Consider the following 15,263-nt stretch of genomic DNA (forward strand, 5'->3'; position numbering starts at 1 on the left):
TTCATAACTATGAAGAGTTTATTAGTGAAGGTTACTCCCTATAGGCCACAACAGAGAACAGAGAGGTTGCAGGAATGAGAAATGCTGAGCTGCTCTCTCTGACTCCACCCCTTGCTCAATTAAATCCCCTCTTAAAGAAGGTGTAATGAAAATTAATATGTGGGACTATGTCAAAGTAAAAAGCTTCTGCACAGCAAAGGAAACCATCAACAAAATGAAAAGGCAACCTACTGAATGGGAGAATATATTTTTATATATCTGATAAGGGGTTAATATCCAAAGTATCTAAAAAACTTTATACAACTCAGTAGCAAAAAATCCCAATCTGATTAAAAAATAGGCAGAGGCTCTGAATAGGCATTTTTTTCAAAGAAGACATCCAGATGGCCAGCAGGTACCTAAACAGATGCTCAGCATCACTGATCATCAGGGAAATGCAAACCAAAACCACAGTGAGATACCACTTTATACCTGTCAAAATGGCTATTATAAAAAAGATAAGAATTAACAAGTATTGGTGAAGATGTGGAGAAAAGGGAAGACTTGTGCACTGTTGGTGGGGATATAAATTCATACGGCCACTATGGAAAATGCTATGGGGAAGTTACCCAAAAAATTAAAAATAGAACTACCATATGATTCAGCAATTCCACATCTGGGTATTTATCTGAAGAAAATGAAAACACTAACACAAAACTATACATGTACCCCATGTTCACTGTAGCATTATTTACAATAAGCAAGGCATTGAAGCAACCTATGATGGATGGATAAAAAATTGTTTTATATATATGTATATATATGCAATGTACTACACAGTGCGTATAGTTAACAATGTTGGATTGCATATTTAAAAGAAAAGTTCTCACCACAAGAAAAAAAATGTAACTGTATGATGATGGATATTAACTAGACTTGTGATCATTTCTTAGTACATACAAATACCAAATCAGTATGTTGTATACCTAAAAGTAATACATTATATATCAGTTATACCTCAATAAAAAATCTGAAAACTATAAAAAAGAAACTAATCAGATGTGAGTAACAATGTGTATTTTGAGAAAATTTTGAAATAGTTTTATATTTTCTATTTATACCTTTTATATGCTTATATTTTTTTAAAAAAATAATTAATTTGTTAGCTGCATAGTCATTAACAACATGGAATAGAATCATGATTAAAGGATCATGCCTAGTAGCCATGACCTCTGGTCAAGTAACAACTTCTCTAAGCCTAATTCTCTCCTCTCCAAAATAAAATACTAACTAGTCCCTACACCCTAGATTTTGAGTAGTAAAAGAGATAAGGCATGTGAGCACACAGTTTGTCCTCACAGTATTAGCCCATAGTATATTCTCAATAAATTTCAGCTCTTGTTTTAGTGGCAAATTATTTGCTGTTACTATTTGACTATCCATGCATTCATTCAAAAAGTTTCATTTGGCACTAGACTCTGCTCTAGGTGGTAGGAATATATCAGTGACCATGACAGCTGTGGCTTCTATCCTCAGAGTGCTAAGAATCTAACAGGCAACTAAGTATGTGATTAAACAAAATAACTACTAGAATAAGCACGAGTGACAAAATAAAGCATAACCCACAATTACTGAGATACATCAGTGTTAGAGACTGACTTTCGGAACCTCTAAATTAGAAGACAGGCATGGGGATCTATCCCATTTTGTAAAAACAGCAGTAAAAATAACCTAAAAATGACTAATTATGTTGTGGACCATGTGAAAGATACGAAAGATGGATACCAGTTTATTCCCAGTGTTGGCAGGAGGGAAGAGAGGATACTTTTGTATAGTTTTCCCTTCATTTACAGATTGGGGTTAACGTGTTACTTTTGAGATTTTTGAGAAATTTTTAATTTAAAAAAGTGTTAAGAAAAATCATAGTTCTATATAGGGAGATTGTTTTAAAAACTACTGTAGAAGTCTTCATAAGAAATGATAGGTGTCTGACCAAGGTATTGGAGGAAGAGAAGGAACAACAAAAAGATGATTCTAAGTTGCCATTATTAAACCTTGTAACTGGTAAGATGTACACATGGAGAAAGAAGAGGAATCAAGGACAACTTCTAGATCTCTAGCGAGATAAGAGGATACACTTAGCTAACCAGAGAATATAATGAAGGGATGGGATGCTCAAAACTGAGGGATTGTGATTTGACCTTTGAGCAAGTTGACGTATAGGCTCCTACAGGACATCAGAGAGGAGAAAGCTGTTTGACAAGAGGCTCTCTGTTTCAGGAGAGACATCAAAATCGCAGATAAATATTGACTGGAAAATCAGCTTATCGTTCATTTATCCACTATCTGCTCTGTGGCAGGCACTTGCTGAGACTGTAAATGCTTGTTTCCTGCCCTCCATTCACTCCTCCACTTAGCCTCTGACTTCCATGTCTCTATCTTACAGCTTGTCATAACCAATAACTTCAACTAACTTCACAATCTCAATTCTGAGCTTTTTACTTTCTGCTCACTACCTCCTACCACTCTAGTTTCCCCTGTCTGGTGCCCTGACTCCAAATGTTCCTTTGCCTCACTGGAACCTATAATTCTTACAACCCTTCCACTGTCAATTCTTAACCCCCTCGTGTTTTCACTTTGCCTCTTCTCGAGCTTAAATTCTAACCCCCTTTCCCTTGATTACTTCTGCAGAGCCTGACTTTCTCAGTCATCTCCCCAGCAGTTAGGGGTTTTCATGTGACTCATTTCTGGCCCATAAACTGTCAGTAGAAACCTGATGGGTTTTGTATGGGTACAGGGGTGGTTTGGGGAACACTCCTTCCTCCCCACTTTATCCTGCCATAAAGGAGGGCAAGATGGCTAAAGTCTTAGCAGCCATGTTGCAACCATGAATGAAAAGCCCTGAGAAAGAACTGCCAAGATGCTGGCTGGCCCAGACACACTGGAACAGCTGAGCCAAAGGCAGCAACTGCCTCCCTCTGGATATCTTTTCATGCAAAATTCATTCCCTAATTGAGGCAGAGAACATTCCTAAGTATTATGCCCAAATAAAAATGACGGGTGTTTTGCCGAATCCATGTCCTTTTGAGTCTTTAGTGTTATTATGAATGTTTTCCGCTACAGGCAATGGTGAAAGTGGATGTTTAAACAATGAAAAAACAGCTTTAGAGCTGTATTTTAGAGCCCTCAGTTGGATATATGGAAGTTTGTTTGTTTGTTTGTTTGTTTATTTATTTATTTATTTATTTTTAATGTCTTTTTGAGAGAGAAAGAGAAAGAGAGAGCGGGGGAGGAGCAGAGAGAGAGGGAGACACAGAATCCAAAGCAGACTCCAGACTCTGAGCTGTCAGCACAGAGCCCAAAGTGGGGCTTGAACCTGGGAATGGGAGATCGTGACCTGAGCCGAAGTTGGAAGCCCAACCAACTGAGCCACCCAGGTGACCCAAGATATATGGAAGTTTATAGAGGGCAATATTTTCCTTCCTTTAGATAACTTTTCCTTTCTCGTTCTATGTGGTCTTGGTGAGGGTCAAACATAGCTCCTGACTGCCTGGCCCTAGTAATTAGTCCAGCAAATGAAATGTGAACCAAAGAGGGTCAATCAGAATCCATCCTTAGGATTGTTCCAATCAGAGCTAGAGGGAAGGCTTAGCCCCACTTCTAGGACAATAGAGCTGGGATGCTGTGAAGTTCCAGTCACTCAGGCCATGTAATTCACTGTTACAGTGAGTTTCCTGGAGGCAGACAGAGATGGAGTTTGGAGTGCAGGTATTCATTAGGGATCAATCAACCCCTGCAAAAGGAATGGAGAAAACACATGGTTGGCCAGAGGGAGAAGTGGAATTGAGAAGCAGGTTTGGCAAAGCTTCAGCTAAGCTGGCAGGAAGCTCTGGAGTGAGGAAAGCCCATCAATGTCCTGCATAGGTCTCAAATGGCTGATCAGCTTCACTTAGTCATCAGATGCGTGCTACCATCAAAAGGTGTGACCCTGAGTGAGGTGGTTGTCTGCAGCCGAGGCAGACCCTAAAGGAACTGACAACTGGAGGTTGTTGGCTCATTGCATTTCCCACAGTTGGCAGCAAGTCTTTTCTAGAAGAGGGATTTGGCCAGTACATCCCCATGTCTATAACACCACCATATGGAGAAAGTCTGCCTGCAGTAGGTGAGAATGGGGCCAACACATTGACAAAAAGAGAGCTGAGGGATGGAAAAAGAAACCTAATAATAGACTTGAACGTATAGACCCAGTTGTACTTGAGTCCAGAACTACTCTCACCTTTCTTAGTTACTTGATGCAATTGATTTTTTTTTTTTTTTTTTTTTTTTTTTTTTTTTGCTTAGCCATTTTAGGTATGTCAGTCAGGGTTGAAACCATTCTGTTTTCTGTTTTTAAGACAATAATTGATTTGAAGGGAGAATAACTAGTAGAGAGACCTTTATAGACATTTGGGGAGAATTGATGCAGGACTAAGATAGTAGCAATGGAGATGTAAAAATGTTATGTGGAAGAACTGACAGGCCAACATGACCAGTTTAATGCATGGACCAAGAAGAACAAGGATTCTCAGATTCACTCCCCAACATTTGGTTTAGGTGATACGGGAAAATAGTGAAGCTATTTATGGAGATAGGGAATAAAGGCGGAGCTGGAAAGTGGGAAGAATTTATGAGTTTAAACATGCTATATTCCAAGTACATATACTGGACTTAAAATCTAGAATGCTAATAAAACTTCAATGAAAAATATTTCTACTAATAGGCAGGAAAACTTAAAGCAGTTGGGCATCTCAAGAGTTTTTCTGCTCAGAAGTGCTGTTCATAAAAGTAAATTTAAATTGGAAATTTGCTTAGGTCAGGATAAATTAGTTAAATGATGGTTTTTAATTATCATGAAGCTGTGGCACCCATCTTCAGAAGGATAGATCCACCAAGAAAACTTGAATGTTGTGTCAGTTGGCCAGAATACCTGTGCCATGGGCAGTCACAGCTAAAATTTGGAAAATACTCATTACCTCTGTTTTTATTCCCAAGACTCAGTGCAGACTCCCTTTTTTGTTTACCATTATGTCATCATTTCATGACATAAGTTTCAACTTATACGCTATATGTTTAAGAAAGTTACTTTCTGACAGTATCTAGGGGTTTGCATTTTGCTTCATAAGGTAAATTCTATGGAATCACCTTATGAGATGGGTTATGTGGAAATAAATATTATTCACATAAATCTTTACTTATGGAAAATGGTACCGATTGACCTTTGACCCACATGTGGATGTACATCTTCCTTTAGGTCATTACCCTTGTTTTACCATCCAATGCCAATACACAAGTAGTGGAGATGAGAGGAAGGCAAAAATCAGGAAGGAGTCCATGATTGGTGTAGTATTTGCTTATTAGATTCCAAAACCTGGAGATAAAGCTATTATATGTTATATATACTATTTAATTTCCTCATTTCAGCTCAACTATAGATTTGGAATCTCTACTTATGGGAAGAATTAGTGATATAACAACACCTGTTATATTCATGATATGCAGCCATTCTATAATTGACATTATTGTGAGTCAGGTGCTGCCCCAACGTTTTACCTGTCTAAAAAAGTGTATAATCCAAAGGTACAGACAAAAAAGGTGTTGGATAATTGTGGTTACTAATATTCATATTCTGCATCAGTTCCTCATTTTGGTAACTCTGCCTCATTATTCTTCAACTTAGTTCTTTTTCAGTTAACTCATGATCTCTTATTTGTCATTGCCTCACACTGTCTGAAGATTCATTCTATCCTCACTAGGACTTCTAGTCACTTAACCCTCCCCAATTCTCCTGAAACATGAATTCTTGATGGGAGCAATATCACTCCCAAAGGGGCCAGCTGTTAAATATAAACTGGGCAAGAACATCTTAGATATTAGAATGGTTTGTCATCCTCCAAAGGGCCATAGTACATAAGCAGATATATAGTATATTTTTGGTTTCAATTTCATGGGGGAATGACTATAGAAAAATGTCTAAAAAGGCACCTTAGGGAATGATAAAAGAAGAAAAAGGCCAAGAAACACCGACCTAGAACAACCACCTACCTGAATGTTCAATTTAATTCAATACCTACTTACTCTCACCCTCCCCTTCCCTGTCCTTGTGATCTTTCTGTGGTGTCCAATGTTGTCTAATAGAAATAAAATGTGAGTCTCACATGCAGTTTTAAATTTTCTAATAATTGTATTAAAAAAGGTAAAAAGAAACAAGTGAAATTGATTTGAATAATGTATTCGACTTAATCTATCCAAAATATTCAACATATAATCAGTATATTAATTATTAACTAAGTATCTCATTCTTTTTTACATAAGATAAATCCTCAAAGTCTAGTATATATTTTATATCTACAGCACATTTGAATTTTCACTGACATTACTTGATCTGTTTCCAGATCTTAAACAATGGTTTAAAAGTAGAATCACATATCCAAGTTATTCTAAACATATTTAAACATTCTTAAGAACCAAATATAGTATCCAGTATTTTAATTTAAATTGAAATGAATTCAAGTTAGGTAAAATAAAAATTTTAGTTTCTCAGTCACTCTAGGCAGATTTTAAGTGCTTAAAAGTCATGTATAGCTGGCGACTATTGTAGAAAAAGTAGGTTTGTTCTACAATTCCTTCCCAAATTTCTTTCTTTCTTTTTTAATTTAAATTATAGTTAGTGAACATGCAGTGCAATATTGGTTTCAGGAGTAGAATTCAGTTTTCTTTCACTTCTTTTTTTCCCCTGCATTACTGGCTACAAATGTGGTGAAGATGTAGAATTGTGAGATGCTGGTCAGGACAGATATAGGATATCAAAATTCACTTGAGTCCTCACTGTTACTAGGCAATCATAGGGCTGATGTCTTGTGGACTGCCTTGCACAGGATAGCTACTAACTTGGTACAATATCACAACTTCTGTATTCTGACTTCAGGGCAGACATCACAAATTAAAGATGGCGCTCTTTCCCACAGAGCTCAAGTGCAGTCTCAGAATACATTTATAGGTTATTTCAATTCACATAACTCCTCTTAAGACAGAGTTTCAGTCAGCCACAATAAATATATTGGAGTTACCATAAAAGTTGAAAGCATTCTTCCATTCTTTTCTTTGTTTATCCCATCACATTCCTTTCCAGAATATATTTTAAGTGAACATAATGGGTTTTAAAATGGGATATATAATGATTCATGGGCATTAGAAAGCAAGTACCTGTAGCATAGGAGTAAAAAGCAAATCCCCTGTCATAAAACAGGCTTGGCCTTGAATCTACTTTTACCACTTACCACCTGTATAATCTCGGGCAAGTCACCTAACTTCCCTGAGTTTTGTTTCCTAACTTAAAAAATTGGAATAACACCTGCTTTGCAGGATTATAACAATTTACAAATATAGGACATATCATGCAATTATCGGGCATAGAGCCTGGCACATAGTAAGCATTTAGATTAGGTTGATATCTATCATCTTGAGATCCTTAAATATATTATTATATAAATGATCAGTGTTCACATTTTTTGGCTTCTCTACTGGATTTTAACTTCTTGGAAAGAAGAATTATGTGTCATTCCATGTTTTTTACCCTTTCCAGACGTTAGCAAAATTCTAACCATTGGGCTCTACTTCAGTGAAGTACAAATGAACTTCAGTGAAGTACTGAATGAACAAATCAATGTATCTGTAAAGTTATAATTTCTCTCATAATATTTAAAAGATAAATATGCCTTATTTGATAAATGGTTAGTATCCAAAATATATAAAGAACTCAACACCCCCAAAACAATCTAATTAAAAAAGAACAGACATTTTTGCAAAGAAGACATACAGATGGCCAATAGATACATGAAAAGATACTCAACGTCACTTATCAGGGAGATGCATATCAAAACTACAACAGCACCTCACACCTATCAGAATAGCAAAAATAACATAAGAAACAATAGGTGTTTGCAAGGATTTGGAGAAAGGGGAACCCTCTTGCACTATTGATGGGAATGCAAACTGGTGCAGCCACTCTGGAAAACAGTATGGAGTTGCCTCAAAAAATTAAAAATAGAATCACCCTATGATATAGCAATCTTACTACTAGGCATTTACCCAAAGAATACAAAAATACTAATTCAAAGGGATACATGTACCCCCATGTTTATAGCAGCATTATCTGCAATTGCCAAATTATGGAAATAGCCCGTGTCCATTGATTAATGGATGGGTTAAGATGTGGTAATGTACACACACACACACACTGGAATATCACTCAGCCATATAAAAATTAAATTTTGACTTTTGCAATGACAGGGATGGAGCTAGAAAGCATTATGGGAAGTGAAATAAGTCAGAAATTGACAAACACCATAGGATCTCATTCATATGTATAATTTAAGAAAGAAAATAAATGAGCAAAGGGGAAAAAAAGGGAGAGAGAGAAGCAAACCAAGAAACATGCTCTTAACTATAGAGAACAAACTGATGGTTACCAAAAGGGAGGTGGGTGGGGGATGGGTTAAATAGATGATGAAGATTAAAAAGTGCCCTTGTGATGAGCATGGGGTGATGGATGGAAGTGTTGAATCACTGTATTGTATACCTGAAAGTAATGTTACTCTGTATGTTAACTAACTGAAATTTAAATTAAAACTTTAAAAAAGATAAATATGCCTATTCAGTTCAAATAGCTATTAAATATAGGCTGAGGAAATTTCTGTGACACTAGAGTGAAGTCTAAAGACTGTAGGTGGGGGCAGGTCAAAAATTCCAAGATCTATGTCAACATATCTTGATCATAGGAAGAATAGGACAACATGGTAAAGACATAGTAAAGAGCAGTTTCACAGAGGAATGACAGCAAATTGAAAGGTCTCAGCATCAAAAAAATAGGAAGTAATTAAGTAGGAGTTATTTAGGGTAAGATTGGCAGTAGGCAAGAAATACATGTCCCAGTAGGGGAGTATAGCATATCATACATAGTTGGGGAACACAAGGTTAAGGCAATCAAAGGGACAGCCTGGCAATCAACTACTTTCAAGTGTATTTGGTGTCATGTAGAAGTTCAGCTATTGAGACTAACTTGGAGTAGAATTTTAACATCTAGAAGGGACTGTGAGGGGTAAGTTAGGAAACCAAGTCTAAATGAAACACAATAGTAGTGGGCAAATCCAGAAAAACACTCAACACCATGGATTAAACTACCATACTTTTGTACTTGAATTACGGCAGTGGGGCACCTGCGTGGCTTAGTCAGTTGAGTGTCTCACTTAGGCTCAGGTCATGATCTCACAGCTTGTGAGTTAGAGCCCTGCATTGGGCTCTGTGCTGATGGCTCAGAGCCTGGAGCCTGCTTCAGATTCTGTGTCTCTGTCTCTCTCTGCACCTCCCCCACTCACGCTCTGTCTCTCTCTCAAAAATAAAATAAACATAAAAAAAGAATTATGGCAGTAATTTTTTATATGGCTTCTCTTCCTCCTCCTTTCTCCCCTTCCTTTCCTTTCTCCATATGGCAGCCAGAATGGAATTTCCAACATGCACAATTGATCCTCTTGTTCCCCTGGTTCATACCTTTCAAAAGCTCCAAAGTGCTGTTAAAGTTCAAACTCTCTAACATGGTCTCCCAGTTCCTATAAAATCTATTCCTTCTTAATTCTCTGACCTCATTGCTCAACACTGGATTTAAAATCCAGCGACACTGAACTCTTTCCAGTTCTCCCAATAGAACACCTGCCATGGTCTCTTACTTCCAGGTTTCTCAAAGCTGTTCCTTCTGCCAGATTATTTTACATCTCTTCTGTGCAAGGATAACTTTTAAAGCATCATTTAGGTCTTGGTTAAAAGGCATTTCTTCTAGGAAATGGTCTCAAAACTATCAAGTTTGATTTAGTTGCCCTTGTACTTCCTTCCATGTACATTCTATCTCCTTTTTGTAATGTCATCACTTACTCCCCAATTCAATCAGGATAGGGATCATATATGTCCTCTTCAGTTATCTCTCCAGGGCCCAACATGTATAATGTATTCAACAAATATTTGTTGAGTAAATAAATGTATGGTGGAAGCTTGTTTATAGGGAACAAGGCTGGTCTCTGATTCTGAGCACCAATACCATAGAGCAAGTAACTAGACTAGCTAGATGCTGAGTCTTGAAGTACTGAACAGAGGTTATAAGAAATCTTGATTATATTCAGAAGATGGGAACAGGTAATGTTTTAGTTGTGGTTAGGATGGAGATGGTTTCCTACCCATGATTTTTTTTCTGTTTTCAAGCTAATAATAAAATATAATTATTGTTAGCTATGTTCACGTTAGTACTGACACCAAAAGAAAAAGGGGCCCATGATAGTTACATCTTGTAATTTTCATATAATTATTACACATTCTAATAGTGAGTATTGATGGTCTTTCTCTAACCTAGATTAGTATATAGAATACATAATAAGCATTTTAATAATTGACTGACAATTTAATATGTAGGAAGAGCAAAAACACCATATTTTCTTGATCAGAATTACCCAGAACAACGATCTATTCTGCTTCACTTGAAGCATTCTTCTCTAATGAATTTTACTCTAAAATTCCAATATTTACATATTTTTTTAAAAAAACTACACCTTTAGCCAATTGTTTTTCATTTTGCTGATGACCCAAATCCTTAAGCAATATAACCAATATACAATATTTTGTCCTTATACATAAAAACAGAGTTTCTTGCCTCTGGAAGATGCTTATTGTGACCTTGACAATTGTGACCTCTATTGTGAAATGCCATCATATTATAATTCAGAGGCATTAAAGACATTTATTTAAAAAAAATTTTTTTTAACGTTTATTTATTTTTGAGACAGAGAGAGACAGAACATGAACAGGGAGGGTCAGAGAGAGAGAGACACAGAATCTGAAACAGGCTCCAGGCTCTGAGCTGTCTGCACAGAGCCTGATGCGGGGCTCGAACTCACAGACCGCGAGATCATGACCTGAGCCGAAGTCGGCCGCTCAACCGACTGAGCCACCTAGGCGCCCCAAAGACATTTAATTGGTCACATACTTTCAAGGATCCTGCCAAATTTCATCTGGTGAGTAAAGCAGCATTGAGTTACTCTCTTGATTTTTTTTTTTTTTCCTTTCTAATTTGATGGTGATGGTGGGAGTTTACCCATCCCAATTCTTACTGCACCCTACTTGAAAAAAGTCCTCTTGTACTCTCATAGCACCCTATAGTATCTCTTTAAAGCACTTGTTGGAATATATATACTTATTGGTTTATTATGTTTTATGTGTTTCTGAGTTTATTACAAATAAGCACAAGGAAGGCAGGGGTTAATCTACTTAGTTTGTATTCCCTAGTATCTAGCATAGGACTTACCATATAACAGGCATTGAAAAATAGTTCTTTGAATTACTTTAGTAAGTGTACTGAACATTTTAACTGAGTGTGTTCAGATTTTGTCAGAAAACAGGAGTCACTCAAGTATTTTGGGTAGGAATAAAATTAATTCAGAGCATTGGAATTGCTGTGGGAGAAACCTGGGTGATTGTTTTTCCAGCAAATTTGAAAGGATTGCAGGAGAGCCCCTATCAATGATGCTGGTTGCGGAATACTGAAGTGGGTTATTCTCTGGAGGATAGCTGGAGCCACTGGAAGCTTCTGCTGATGATCTCAGCTGCTTGCTTATAGCAAGTGATTCCTGGGAGAAGCACTGAAAGTGAAGGAGCGCTGCCAACAATGATCTCATCGGTCTGCAAACAGCTGCTGCTGAGAAAAATGGCTTCTTTTTAAAATCTTTGCAAATGCCTCATTGGCAGAATCTAAACCTGAATAATACTAGAAAGGGATTCTGGGACCTGTAGTTCTACAATGTAGACAGGGATAAGGGTAAAATTCATAAAAGGCAATTCAGTGCACTGAACCTTTAGGAGGGAGCCTCTTATCAGAGTAAGAATGAACTAGACTAAGTTCCATGATGAAAGGGATTCTTGTCTTTTTAAATTGGTCTATCCCCAGCACCTGAGTTATCTATGGCAGTGATAGCTAGCTGAGCAATACAGAATCACTCTCCCCTTTCACAGCTGGAGTTGTTTCTGGGAAGTAGCTACCTAGTTACTTTCCCAAGCCTCCCTTGCACATAAGTGGGACCATGTAACTAGTTCTTGCCAACGCACTTTAGACAGAAGTAATGTGTTTCTATTCTGAGCTGAGATTGTTAAGTATCAGGCACTCCATTGTCCAAAGTCTCTTTCTTTTTGCTTGTTGTCTGGCTGAGGGAAGAATATCCAGCAGAGGATTCTGGAAAGATCCTAGGATAAGGCAGTCACTAATGGAAATACACAGGATTTTGACATCACTTGGATGAGAGCTGCTGACCGGGAATATCTGATCAGACTTTGTGTATGAGAACTGAATTATATAGTGTAAAACCAGTGAAATTTTGGGGTTGCATGTTATAACAATTGGTCCTAATGCTTAAGAAATATTTGCTGTATATTTCCATAATTTGGCTATTGTTAATAGAGCTACTATAAACATTGGGGTGCATGTGCCCCTTCACGAACTAGAGTGTATTATGCTAAGTGAAATAAATAAGTCAGAGAGGACAAATACATGATTTCACTCATATGTGGAATTTAAGAAACACAACAGATGAACATAGAGGAAGGAAAGGAAAAATAAAATAAAAACAGAAAGGGAGGCAAAGAGACTTTTAAATACAGAGAACAAACTGAGGGTTACTAGAGGTGAGATGGGTGGGGGATGGGCTAACTGGTGATAAGCATTAAGGAGGACACTTGTTAGGATGAGCACTGGGTGTTATATGTAAGTGATGAACCATTGGGTTCTACTCCTGAAACCAATACTACACTGTATGTTAACTAATTTGAATTTAAATAAATAAATTTTAAAAATATCAATAAAAAATTTCTCTATTAAAAAACAAGAAAGATTGATGAATAAGTAAGTAAGAAAGAGAGGCTTGCCATATTCTGTGCAAAGACTGCTGTGTTATTGCCTAAGGATAAGTGCCCAACACAGACTCCATTCCAGCATATTCTTAGTGTGCTTCTTCCCCTTTACTTCCTGCACATTCCCCAAATGTTGTTCAGAGACATGACAAGGCTAGTTTGATAATGAATCAGAAAGGATCTCCCACTGTTAGGAATTAAAAAAAATTTTTTAAGTTTATTTATTTTGAGAGAAAGAAAGAGAGAGTGTATGTTGGCAGAGAGAGAATCCCAAGCAGGGTCCACACCATCAGCACAGACCCCGATGTGGGGCTCAAATGCACAAACTGCGAGATCATGACCTGAGCTGAAATCGAGTCGGATGCTTAACCAACTGAGCCATCCAGGTGCCCCAGAAATTAAACATTCTTTGTTAACACAGCTTTCTAATCAAAATTTTGTAGGAAAAAAAAAAAAAAGCAGGAAGAGGTGTCATACCTTAACGTAACTAGTTTGCTTGATTAAAACTCAGAACTCCTGAGGTGCCTGGGTGGCGCAGTCGGTTAAGCGTCCGACTTCAGCCAGGTCACGATCTCGCGGTCCGTGAGTTCGAGCCCCGCGTCGGGCTCTGGGCTGATGGCTCAGAGCCTGGAGCCTATTTCTGATTCTGTGCCTCCCTCTCTTTCTGCCCCTCCCCCGTTCATGCTTTGTCTCTCTCTGTTCCAAAAATAAATAAACGTTGAAAAAAAATAAAAAAAACAACAACTCAGAACTCCTGTTGAGTACTCTCCTACATGTACTAATTTCTACTTGACAAACCAAATGAGGATCCCATGTGACAGACCTGAAATTTCTCTCTAATCTTGTGGGAGGATCAGGTATTGGCAATTAGCCAAATCATTATTTTCTGATAGGTTTTCAAATCCTTCTACTAACTCACTTTAATCCTAGCAGCAGAGATAAAACAATGATAGACAACAACACAGCTATAGACACTATATGAAGTACCACCAGCTCATTAATTCCACACACAAAACAACTTATTATCACGATTTTACTGATGAGGAAACTGATGCTCAGTGAGATTAAGAATCATTCCTAAGGCCACACAAGTATTTAATAGTTTCCTTTGATCTAGAAAATAATTTGAGCATTTGTTGGTAATTTGCCCAATATGCTCACAACTAGTAGGTTTTCTTGCCAAGATTGTGTTTGGTCATTATTTTCTTTACTAAATACTCCGTTAAGGAATTATTTCTGTTAAGGAGTTATTTCTTTATATATTTGGCAAGAAGTCTCTCTTGATTTCAAAATCTTTCATTTTATACTAATTTCTCCATGTCTGCAGACTGTATTCTTTATAGAATTTATCTCTTGCTCTCTCATTGCTTTTAAAACCAGAGACCATTTGGTTAACCTGGTCTCATTGATTTAAAGACTGAAAAACATTGGCATTCCAGTTTCTTAGAACTAGAAAGTAAAAGGGCTTTATTAAAGGAATTTTGTTTAGGGGCGCCTGGGTGGCGCAGTCGGTTAAGCGTCCGACTTCAGCCAGGTCACGATCTCGCGGTCCGTGAGTTCGAGCCCCGGGTCAGTCTCTGGGCTGATGGCTCAGAGCCTGGAGCCTGTTTCAGATTCTGTGTCTCCCTCTCTCTCTGCCCCTCCCCTGTTCATGCTCTGTCTCTCTCTGTCCCAAAAATAAATAAACGTTGAAAAAAAAATTAAAAAAAATAAAAAATAAAGGAATTTTGTTTAAAATAACTGTAAGCTTCAGTTACATACCTATGAATATTTCACATGTCAAGCTTTCACAAAATAAATACCTAAAAATAGAATAACGTGAGAGCTTTTGATTTGAGATAAAAGCTTAGAATTTCTCTCTTGGTATGTGCCAATAACAACTAACAATAATAACAACTGCAAATACGATTGCTATGATTATTCCTCTTATTGCCACAATTATTTATTGGATGCCCATTATTCCCATTCACCATACTAGGCATTCGCATACAAGAACACTAATCTTTAAAACAACACTGTGAGATAGACGCTATTTTATAGGTGCGTAGGTTGAAGCTAAGGGAGATTGAAAAGCTTCTCTCACAGACATAGATAGGGCTAATTAGGGCCACAGATTAGATTTGAATCTGACGTCGAGTCCTGCTATCTCCATTACATCATGCTGCCTCTAACTCATTTATAAAGACACATCTGAGACACAGTCTCATTTGCTTACCTGGAATCAAAGGAAAATGATCAGCAATATATTTGAGTGATTCCAGAACATACATTCAGGTGTCCTATTTCTGTGTTTCTCCTTCCTGTGA

The sequence above is a fragment of the Felis catus genome, chromosome B1, assembly GCF_018350175.1.
Source record: "Felis catus isolate Fca126 chromosome B1, F.catus_Fca126_mat1.0, whole genome shotgun sequence".
Classification (NCBI taxonomy): domain Eukaryota; kingdom Metazoa; phylum Chordata; class Mammalia; order Carnivora; family Felidae; genus Felis; species Felis catus.